We start from the raw sequence: 12,458 nt of genomic DNA, 5'->3' as shown, positions 1-12,458 counted from the left end.
TAGGTCCGCTCTTCTAGTGGTGCAAAAGAGACGAACAGCAGCGTAAGCCGCACAAAGCTCCTACCTCTGTTCGCTCCCCTAGTGTGCGAGGATACGAACAACTGCCAGACGCAGTATAAGGAACGTTACCCTAGCGGCAACGTCCACCTACGAGTAGAATCACAAGGCCCAGCCAGACCATGTGCCTCAGGCACCTGCCTATGTCCGCTCCCCTAAGAGGTAAGGATACGGACAGCAGCCGAAGCTGTAAGGTATAAGAACGCTACCCTGCCGGTAGCGCTCACCTAGCATAGACAGAGGAATGCCTAGAGGAACGCGCACAGAGCGTCTACTCATATGCATGAACCAAGAGGACTGAGCCCCATGCGGCGTGTGTCAGGGTCTTATATAGACTCTGTGCCTCATCCAAGATGGAGGACACCAGAGCCAATCCGCTGCCAGAACGACAGGAGTGACGTCATGCTGGCCTATCACCGAGCAAGACGTCACAAGCACATGACCAGCGACCAATCGGCATAGAAGGTGTCAGAGACATGTGACCTCGTGTCAGCGATGATGTCACCCGCACATGTGCAATGGCTCCAAGATTGGACTTAGTCTCCGGCGCTCGCACATGTGCAGTAGCAAGAAATCTGGACTTAGTCTCCAGCGCTCGCACATGTGCAGTAGCAAGAAATCTGGACATAGTCTCCAGTGCTCGCAGCAACCGTAACACTCGTGTCTAGTTTCAGGCAAAGGCGACCTGGTAGGTCTTCGTCTGGGGCGTTGACTTTTTGGATATTCCACGGTTTTCCATGGCTGCTGCGTGGGGAGTGGTGGAAGATGTAGAGCAGGTTTGAGGAGATTCTGAACTGGAGTCGATCCTGGCGGGATGTCCAGTTCCGCGCAAAGGTTGGGGAAGTCCTTGGGAGATCTCGCGGTGAACCTCTTCCCCTTGGCCGATACCAAAATACCGAAGGGGAACAGCCAACGGAATTGGAATTGTTGTTTCCTCAGTTTGTCCGTGAGAGGTTTAAGGAGGCACCTCTTGGCCAATGTAGAGGGGGCTATGTCTTGGAAGATTGCAATTAATCCTTCATGTTGGATGTTGGGTCTTATCTGGCTTTTTGGAAGAATTTATCCTTAAGGCGGAAATCTAGAATTCGGCAGATAACATCTCTGGGAGGATCGTTGGGATTGGGTTTTGGGCGTTGTGCTCTGTGTGCCCTCTCTATGACTAACTGATGTTTATCTTCAGCATCCAAATAGTTTGAGAAGAGAGTAGTTAATGTTTCAGAGATGTCCTCTGTGATTACCATTTCTGAAAGACCCCGTATCCGGAGATTGTGGCACCTGTTCTGGTTTTCCAGGTCCTCCATTGTGGCATATAACCTGTAGATGTGATCATCATGTATCTGAAGGTTGACTTCCAGCTCTTGAGCATGGGATATGATGGCCGTCTGAGACTGCTCCAGGTCCTCCACTCTGTGGTCAAGTTGATGAATGTCTCTTTTAATGTCAGATAGCTCTTTTGCCAGAGGTGCTAAGGTTGTTTTGAGTATTCTGGTAATAAATGCCCTGGAGATTGGTGTGTCTGGGCTATCAAGCAGTTCCGCTTCTGTGTCAGAGACATCTGAATTGTGGTGAGGTGTATGTTGTCCTCCTTTGCTCTGCTTTGTTTTCTGTTTATTTTTCTGTTGCTTGTTAACAAATTTGTCCATCTCTTTCTTGTGGGGCTTGGATGCATGGTATACCTTTTGTTGATGCGGATTTCTGGCCGAACTTTACCATGTTTTCCTGTTCGTCTGTAGGTTGAGCTGGGGTTCTCCCAGGTAACAGAGAGATTGATTTATTGCATTCCTCTGAAACCCAGTACCTGCTTGTCAGTTTAAGTTAGGTGCTTGGTTCTGGTGTATGTATGACCCTGGTGTCTCAGGAGGTATGTTCAGTGACCAGGCTTCCTGATACAAGCAGTAAAGAGATGTATGTAAGGGGATATCTTCTTCTTATGGTATGAGTTTACTTTTACATTTTATGTAATCATGTTTATCATTTAGAATCATAATTATGTAGATCTTATGTGGCACTAGTCAATATATACTTTTGATAGGCAGTGGCTCAACATTAGAGTTATGCACATTGCTTTTTATACCCTGATCCACATTGTCGTATTTAATTAATACAGTTTGTTTCAAGTATATGATGCTCATCCAAACTCACTAGCAAGTAACAAGTGCAGACAATGTAGAAATCACACATGAAATCACATAAAAAGTGGAAAAGTTTACTCAATCCTTGCATTGTGTGTCTGGTCTGTGGGTGACACACTAAGCATTTAGAACAGAAAAAAGAGTCTTTGAGAACCAAAATTGTTTAAAAATATCAACAATCTAAAGGTTACATATTCAAAGATATTGATGTTCCTTTGTCCACAGTGTGCAGCATAAACAAGAAGTTTAAAACCCATGGAACTGTAGCTAATCTATCTGGACTTAGATGCCAGACAAAAAAGTAGGAAACGTTGCAACATAGGATAGTTTAGTTGGTGGATAAGCAGCCCCAATCAAGTTCCAAATAAATTCAAGCTGTCCTGCGGGATCAGGATGCATCAGTGACAATGCAAACTATCCATCAACATTTGAATTAAATGAAATGCTATTGTAGGAGACCAAGGAGGACACCACTTCTGACACAGAAAAATAAAAATGCTAGACTGTAGTCTGCCAAAATGTACATAAGTCAAGATTCTTATGGAAAAGTTTTTTGTGGACTGATGAGAACAGGATAGATCTTTCTGGTAAAGCATACATTCTACTATTAACTGAAAATGAAATTAGTCCTATAAAAAAAAGAACACTGTACCTACAGACAAATATGATGGAAGTTCAAGGATGTTTTGGTGTGGATTTGCTGCCACTGGCACTGTGTCTCTTGCCTGTGGGCAAGGTATCATGAAATCTGATGATTTTGGGTCCTAATATAGAGCCCAGTGTCAGAAAGCTGGGTTTGCGTCCTAGGTCATGGATCTTCCAGTATGCAAAGTCCCGAAACATACTTCAAGTAGCACCTAAAAATGTAAAGAAACAAAGTGCTGGAGAGTGATGAAATGACCAACTGTGACAGGGGATAAAAGGTGACCATGACTCCTAGACTGACCCTCAGACTATGGGGCCCTAACTGTCTATACTCCCCGAGGTAAATCTAATTGTGATGGTGTCTGGGCCACCTCGATTACCCTGTTCCTGGCCAACCCTGATCTAATACCCCTCTCCCCAGGAGAGGACTAGGACAAGAGTGGTTAACCCTCAGATACTGACAAACAGGGAAACCAATACTCAATACTCGATGACACAGCTAGCACACACGGAGATATAAGGCAATACATATAGAAGTGCAGGCAGCAATATAGAAGTGCAGAAGGATCTGTAAGGATGTCATCAAGGTCACATGACCTAAGTCAACAGGTTCTTCCAGCCACACTGTGAAGCCTAAACAAGCACTGAAAATATATTACCCAGCACAGGAGAAATAAAAAAGTTTTATTCTGCCCTGCAGCAACAATTATTATTATTATTATTATTTATTATAGCGCTATTTATTCCATGACGTTTTACATGTGAAAGGGCTATACATAATAGGGACAAGTACAATAATCATAAACAATACAGGGCACAGACTGGTAAAGGAGTAGAGATCCCTGCCCGCGAGGGCTCACTATCTACAGGAGGAGAGAGATTCCTGCCCGTGAGGGCTCAGTCTACAGAAGGAAAGAGGACCTTTCCCACGAAGGCTCAGTCTACAGGAGGAGAGAGGTCCCTGCCCGCGAGGGCTCACAGTCTACAGTAGGAGAGAGATCCCTGCCCGCGAGGGCTCACAGTCTACAGGAGGAGAGAGGACCCTGCCCGCGAGGGCTCACAGTCTACAGTAGGAGAGAGATCCCTGCCCACGAGGGCTCACAGTCTACAGGAGGAGAGAGGACCCTGCCCACGAGGGCTCACTGTCTACAGGAGGAGAGATGACCCTGCTCATGAGGGCTCACAGTCTACAGGAGGAGAGAGGACCTTGCCCGCGAGGGCTCACAGTCTACAGGAAGAGAGAGATCCCTGCCCACGAGGGCTCACAGTCTACAGGAGGAGAGAAGTCTCTGCCCCTGAGGGCTCACAATCTACAACAATTAAATGGTATGTCCAGTTCAAAATGAAAAGTTTGATAAAATTTCCTCCTTAACAATAAGTATAAAAAAGGAGAATGCAAAGATCTCATGAAATAACTCTTGTCATTGAAGAGTACGTTTTGGCATAGATTTTTATTGTTGTCACCTTCTACTATAAAAATTAAAAACACGAGCCAAAGTATATGTTGGTATACATACTCTGCATTAAAGCATGTTCACACTGTGGCTATTTAACAGACAAAACTAGGATAGAAATAAAATAAGTACATAGCCTGCTGTAAAAAAATATTTTAAAGTAATAGTACATATAAACAACATAGAGTACACACTGGTTTTGATTTAAAAAAAAGGACAAAGCCATCCTACCACAACAAGGTGTACCCAAATCAGGATGGTCCATTATCTAATATTAAAACCTCAACTTGCATTAAATGACAACAATGTAGAGGGGGCAGAAAATGGCCAAGGGCCAACTGAACATACATCCCGCCATGGAAAATAGAGGGATCACACCCCTGTTTATGCAGTTAAGGGCTCGGTTCCAGTTGCGTTTTGCATGTACAAGTGCAATCCAATAAAACATTCCATTGTTCTCACTCTAGTGCAAAACTATGGGACAGTGTCAATCTGCGATTGAATTCTCATGCCATATCGACTTGAGAAATGAATCGCAGCATGCTGCATTTGACAGCGAGTTTTGGCTCACACACACCCATACAAGTCTATGGGAGCACGTGAAACATGGCACTGCACTCGCATGTAATCCGACTGCAGTGTGATGTACGCAGAGACAGGCAGTGGAGAAGATGGAGAAAGTGCTCCCTTCCTCTTCTCTGCACCTGTGATACAATCGCAAGATCAAATCACAGTCGCATGACCCTCGGCTGATGTTCACAGCAGAGGGTCATTAGCATATCGCTTCTGATGCTCTCACATCGAAAACTATGTGCAAGTGGAAATGAGGCCTAAAGCTGCAGATCATCATTATGACATTCGAACAGTGCTGCAATGAGCCACCTGGCATCTAGCATAGGATAATCTATAACAGTCAAGTGACATAGTTACATAGTTACATAGTTACTTAGGTTGAAAAAAGACCTAGGTCCATCTAGTTCAACCTTCCTCCACCAGTTCTACATTTAGTCACTAAGTCATTTATAACCAACAATGTTTTGTGTACTGAGGAAATCATCCAGCCCTTTTTTAAAAGCTGTTATAGTATCTGCCATTACTACCTCTTGTGGTAGTGTATTCCACAGTCTGACTGCTCTAACTGTAAAGAACCCTTTCCTATTTAGGTGTCGGAATCGCTTTTCTTCCACTCGCATAACATGACATATTAACGACTATAATAACTGATTGCCTTATTTCCCAATACTTTGTATAAATCTATACTGTACGTGACAATTTACTCTTTAGTATTATAAATTGATATGGTTTTATTGTATATAAAAAAATCAAAATATAGTCTGCTTAAGAAATGTTTAGCAATTCAAAAACCTGTATACATTTTTTATAACAAATTTTGAGCACATTGTTTGGCAATGTGAGACACTCTCATTGAGTATGAATAAATGGGCAGCATACAAGCCCGAGTGCCATTTAATCCATACTTATACAGTTGTGTTGCGCATGAACAGCAGGTTCAACAATCGGAAAGGTTCCCAATAATGGTGTCTCCAAAATCTAACATGGTTTAAGTACCCATGGGTCAATGTGTTTGGCAATTAATACCCATATTTAATTTTAAAGGATTAACAAAATTGCTTACTATTAGTGATGGGAGAATAGCAACTATTCGTGTTTGGATAATGTTTACCGAATACCGAGTACTATTTCAATATTTCTCACAACAAGACAAATTCTCCCTCATCTTATTGACTTGTATTAAGGCCCCGTTATACGCAATGATATCTCTAACGATATGTGACGCACATCCGGCGACGTCGTTGTGTGTAACAGCTCCGAACGTCTGTAACGATCAAAAATACTCACCTAATCGTTGATTGTTGACACGTCGTTCATTTTCAAAATCTCGTTGGTCATTGTGGACGTAGGTTGTTTGTCATTCCTGAGGCAGCACACATCGCTACATGTGACACCCTGGGAATGACGAACAACAGTTTACCTGCGTTCTCTGGCAACGAGGTAGGCGTGTCATTAATGTGGTTCCCCTCCGTCCCTCCGCTTCTATTGGTCGGCCGCTGTGTGACGTCGCTGTGACAGCGCACGAACCTCCCCCTAACAAAGAGGTTGTTCGCCGCCCACAGCAACATCGCTAGGAAGGTAAGTACATGTGACGGGTGATAGCTATATTGTGCGCCACGGGCAGCGATTTGCCCGTAATGCACAAACGACTGGGGCGGGTGCTTTCACGAGCGACATCGCTAGCGATGTCGCTGCGTGTAAATCCCCCTTTAGGTTTGTTATTCGTGATGAATATCCCAATAATACTTTGGGATTCTTTACGAAGAATCTGAACACAAATAGTTACTACTTGCCCATCACTACTCACTATACATATGCAACCTGTATTTATATAGCTCACTTATTGACTGCATATTACTGTATTAACTTCAATATATCTAACACATCTCTACTACTAATATTAGATAAGGAAAATATAAAACCTCTTCTAAGAGGTGCTTTGAGAGAATGTTGTTACTTCTTTTTCTTCATAAACTTGTACAATAATATATTTTCTCCAAAGAAAGGAACATTGAGGGTTAAGGGTTATGTTCTAATTAACTGTTACCCAGTGTATCATGAGTAATAGCTAAAAGCTTAATTAAAAGATCAATTAAAGCAATCTTTAAAATGTTTATTAGGTCTAAAACGCTTAAGTGTGTAATGTGTTTTTAATGGGTTTAATACAACTTGCCTTACAGACAAGTTTAAAGAAAAAATGTATTTGTCTTGTAGCACTAGTGCAAATGTGAATCTTCATGTAGTTAACAGGAAGGTAAAAATAATTATAAAATGTTTCTATGAAAAATATTAATAAATTTGTCTGTTTTAGCAGGTCTTTACAAAGAACTAGAGATAAGCATATTGAATGCAAATTGAAATTGAGTTGACATTTATAAAAATTTCCAAGTCTCTGAGAATTTGAACAATTTGCAATTTGATTGGAGTTAATCGCCAAAACATTCTTATTGATTTTAACATTTTGCAAAGGATTGGATCAGTCATGACCACAGGTGTGATTACTACAGCCTGTACAGCCGCCAAGGCTGGGAATGTAGATGTCATTTTACGGTGATTTAGAATATGGAGAGAAGTCAGAGCTTGTGTCAGCTTCTGGGGTTGCTTGCCATGTGTGGCTGTTAAGCTCAGCACCACCATAAAAGTGCATTGTGGATGGAGCTTGGGAAGTGACGTTGCGTCATCAACCATTTGATTCCTCCCACTGCAGTCACTTTCCAAGCTACGCCCACAGAATAGTGAGTGAGGCTGCAGTGACTGGTTATAAAAATTATGGGGGACCCCACTTCAATTTTTTTTTTAAATTAGTCATTAATTCTGCTAACTAGTTGTACAAGCTATCCATCTATCTGTCTATCTACATATCTATCTATATCTATTCATCTATCTATTCTATGTATTCTAACTATAATATTTTTAGCTTTTGCATATCTTTTACACTTAAAAAAAGAACATTTATTACAGTAATATCCCCTTTTCTGGTATGGGTAATACGGAGGTCAGAGGCTTTGTAGTTTTGCTATTGTCGGTGAATTGAATCGGTCTGAATCCAGCTTTTAAGAAAATTAGCAAACCTGCCAGATTTGAATTTCAAAATAATCTATACAAATAATCTTAAAGGGTTGAACATAGTTTCACTGTTTTTAAGTTTTACAATACATCACGTTCAACCTATTGCCGAACATGTTGATACAAAGGAAGACAAAAAACCCTTGCGGTAGATGCTAATACATCCATATTAGGAGAAAAATTACTTCCTTACTCCACATACTGCAATTTGACCAGTTCCCTGGATCAATTTCCCATCAAATAATCTAGTACCTATTCCAATAACTTGTATTATTATATTTTTCAAGAAAGGCCTCCAAGCCCTCATTAACCCTTTTTAGTGAATCAGCAATTAGAATATCATGTGGCAGAGTCTCAGTGTTCTTACTTTGATTTTTTCGTTTTTCTCTAGGCATAGAGGGTGGCCTCTTGACACCATTGCAGGGCTATGCAGAAAAAGAACACTAACAAATCTTTGTACTGTCCTTTCATATACTTGTATATACAAATAAGGTCACCCATAAGTCTTTGTCTTTACAAAACTGAATAAGACTAAGCTTTATAACCTGTCTGTCCACTCATTTCCTTAATAAACTTACCCTTTCTTCTTTGTCCCAGTTTTAGTTCAGCCATGTTCTTTTAGTACATTAGAGCCCAAATTTGTACACAGTAAGCGTGGCCGCACTAGTGATTTGTATAAAGGTAAAATTATGTTCCTATGTTGACAATATATGCCACTTTTAATACATACCATGGTTTTATTAGGCTTGGCAGCAGCTGTCTGGCACTGGTAACTAAAGTTTAGTTTGCCACCTACTCAGACACCCAAATCTTTTTCAGTGACAAAATCACCTAGTGTTTTACCATTTAGTACATAATTGTACATTTTGTTTCCTCTGTCCCAGTGCATGACCTTACATTTATATTTAATGTATATTGACATTTTTCAGCCCGAGCCTCCTGCTTACATAAATCCCTGTTTAATATTAAATTATCCTCCCATGTGTTAATTTCCAAGAAGAACTTCATATCATCTGCAAACATTGAATTTCTACTCTGTATGGTATGGACTCTACAACGCATTCATATATGTTAAAAAGAAGACGATTCAATACTGACCCCTGTGTACCCCACTGATTACAGTGACCCAATTAGACTGTGTGCCATTAATCACTCTCTATTTCCTATGACTGAGCCAGACGTTACTAATTACTGGATTGTTCTCATTCTACACCAGAGGAGACCTCAGAGTGTCACACACATCTTTTCTGGACAATTAAAGGTTTTGCAGTATTGTGATTCACAGTGAATAGAATCACCATGTATCAAGTTTTTGGAAAACCTTGATGAACCTGCAAAAAAAGAAGAAAAATCCTGTAATCTGTTCTTCTTAAAAAATCCAGGTCTTTATTAAATCATTAAAATTCCTTCGGACAAAGTCTTTCTCAAAGGCATAGTAACATTAAGTATCAGGAACATTAACCCCATAGCGACGGCCTAACGTCTCAAGACGTCAGAAAAACAGGGTACTTATTCTGTTCCGACGTCTTGAGACGTCAGGCCGGAAAAAGGTTGTAGCGCCCCCCAGTGACAGAAAATCTCGGGGGTTTCAGCTACCGGGGGTAGCTGAGACCCCCAAGATTATGAATCGGGGTGGTTTTTTTGTTCCCCGATAATGTGATCGCCGGTATACACCGTATACCGGCGACAACATTAAAAAAAAAAAATGGCAAATGCTACTAATTTCTTTCTCATCTGACATGATCAAACATGTCAGATGATAAAGAAATATAAGCCCCTAGTGCCCCCAAAGCCCCCGGTACCGGAGAAAATCAACCCCCACCCCCCCCACCCCCCCCCGGACATCCAAAATGGCGCCAACGCGCGGCGAAAACTCCCGCCGCCGCCGGCTCTGCATTCATTTCCCTCCGATCTGAAATGATCAAACATTTCAGATCGGAGGGAAATGTCCTCCCCCTGATCCCTCCTCCGGTCCACCGGAGCTGTCTGGTTCCCCGGAGCCCCCTCCGGTTCTCCAGACCTTGCAAGATGGCGCCGGCGCGCGCTGAAAACTGCTGCTGCCGCCGCATTCATTTCCCTCCGATCTGAAATGATCAAACATTTCAGATCGGAGGGAAATGTCCTCCCCCAGATCCCTCCTCCGGTCCACCGGAGCTGTCTGGTTCCCCGGAGCCCCCTCCGGTTCTCCAGACCTTGCAAGATGGCGCCGGCGCGCGCTGAAAACTGCTGCTGCCGCCGCATTCATTTCCCTCCGATCTGAAATGATCAAACATTTCAGATCGGAGGGAAATGTCCTCCCCCTGATCCCTCCTCCGGTCCACCGGAGCTGTTTGGTCCCCCGGAGCCCCCTCCGGTTCTCCAGACTTTGCAAGATGGCGCCGGCGCGCGCTGAAAACTGCTGCTGCCGCCGCATTCATTTCCCTCCGATCTGAAATGATCAAACATTTCAGATCGGAGGGAAATGTCCTCCCCCTGACCCCTCCTCCGGTCCACCGGAGCTCTCTGGTTCCCCGGAGCCCCCTCCGGTTCTCCAGAGCCCTCCCTCCGGTCCACCGGGGTCCGATCCGCTACATGCTGGTATCTCCCACCCGATCTGGGATCCCCCGTTCCCCCACCGCCCCCACACAGTACCTCAATAAAGAATCGTTGGGCCCCTCGGTCCCCCGGTCCCCCGCGGCCCCCCTTCCTCCCTTCTCCGGGAAAATGGCGGGCGCATGCACAGTGTGCTTGGCATAATCTGCCTCCTGCACCCGGCAACAAAAAAAAAAATTCTGATTGGCTGTTTAGATTTGAATACTGTGATAGATCCTATCACAGTAGTCAAAAGGCCAATATTTGATAAATATGGCAGCATTTAGGTCTGCCTTTCTCCTCTCTCCCTTGTAGTTGATCTGGGAGAGAAGAGAGAGAGACTACGTGCTGCCATACAGAGAGAAAAAGTTATAAATTCACAAAGATCATCATATTCCCAATTTTTCTGATCACCCCCCTGTGATCATCCCCTCCTCCCTCATTCCGTCATCCTTCGCTGCGTCATTCCCCTAAATATTTTTTTTTATAATCTTTATAAAAAAATTTAGGGTTTATATAAAAAAAAAAAAAAAATACTAGCGTTAGGTTTAGGTTTATTTTTTGTTAGCCAGGGATAAAAACAAAAACCATGGCCCGCAGGATGTTTACGGCAGAGCAAGGGTACTCGCTGCTTGCCTCCGGCAGTTCTGGGTCAGAGACCGAATCGGCCTCAGAAAGAGATTTTTCGGATAGCGGTGACGATTCGGCTTCCTCCACGGGGTCCCACATCCCGCCAGTCGCCACTGCTGAAGCGTCAGGGGCAGGACCTAGTTCTGCAGTCCCCCATGCTCTCTGGTACCCCGACCCGTCCTTTAACCCACAAATTCCCCCTTTCATAGGAGACCCTGGCATAAAAATAAATGTCACCAATTTTGCCCCACTGGATTTTTTCCAAATTTTTGTTAACCAACAAGTACTTGAGCATATCACCCACCACACCAACTTGTACGCCCGCCAATATATTGCCCAAAAGCCAACATCTGTCCATTCCCGGTCCTGGATCCCCACAAGCGTCCCGGAAATCAAAAAATTTTTAGGCATTACCCTCAACATGGGAATAGTGAAAAAACCCAGTTTACGCTCCTATTGGGCAACTAAATCTGTCCACGCCACCCCTGTATTTGCAGCCGTAATGCCCAGAACCCGATACGAGACCCTATTAAGATTCCTCCATTTTAGTGATAATTCCCAAGTCCCCCCAAGAACTGACCCCAATTATGACCGCCTTAATAAATTGAAACCCCTAATATCCCTCCTGAAAGAGTCCTTCCTAACTTCCTACAGCCCAGAGGAGAACGTTTCGATTGACGAGTCCCTAATGAGTTACAAGGGCCGTCTCTCATTCCGTCAGTTTATTCCCTCCAAAAGAGCCAAGTATGGCATAAAATTATATAAAGTATGTGAAAGCACCAGCGGGTACACATGTAACTTTATCATTTATGAGGGTAGGGACCGCCAAATAAGCCCGCCCAACTGTCCCCAGACAATTAGCATCCCAGGAAAAATTGTCTGGGAGCTAATGACGCCATTTCTTGGTAAAGGTTACCATGTGTACACCGACAATTACTACACTAGTATCCCCCTATACCAATCCCTCCATGCTGCAAATACAGGGGCCTGTGGGACAATAAGGAAAAACCGTGTTGGTTTGCCGGCACAGTTAGTGTCCAGACGTCTAGAGAAGGGGGCGTCATTCGCACTGGCAAGTGACAAACTGCTTGCCGTAAAGTGGAATGACCGCAAGGACGTCTACATGCTCACCACCCTGCATGAGGACACCACTGTGTCGGTCAGAGAGAGGGGAGCCACCAGGGACAAACAGAAACCCTTCTGTGTGACCCAATACAACAGGTTTATGGGTGGTGTGGACCTGTCTGACCAGGTGCTCCAACCATACCTGGTAAAGCGGAAAACGAGGGCCTGGTACAAAAAGGTAGCAATCTACCTGATACAGATTGCT

Source organism: Anomaloglossus baeobatrachus, chromosome 8, assembly GCF_048569485.1.
Source record: "Anomaloglossus baeobatrachus isolate aAnoBae1 chromosome 8, aAnoBae1.hap1, whole genome shotgun sequence".
Classification (NCBI taxonomy): domain Eukaryota; kingdom Metazoa; phylum Chordata; class Amphibia; order Anura; family Aromobatidae; genus Anomaloglossus; species Anomaloglossus baeobatrachus.
Note: the sequence above shows the minus strand (reverse complement) of the source record.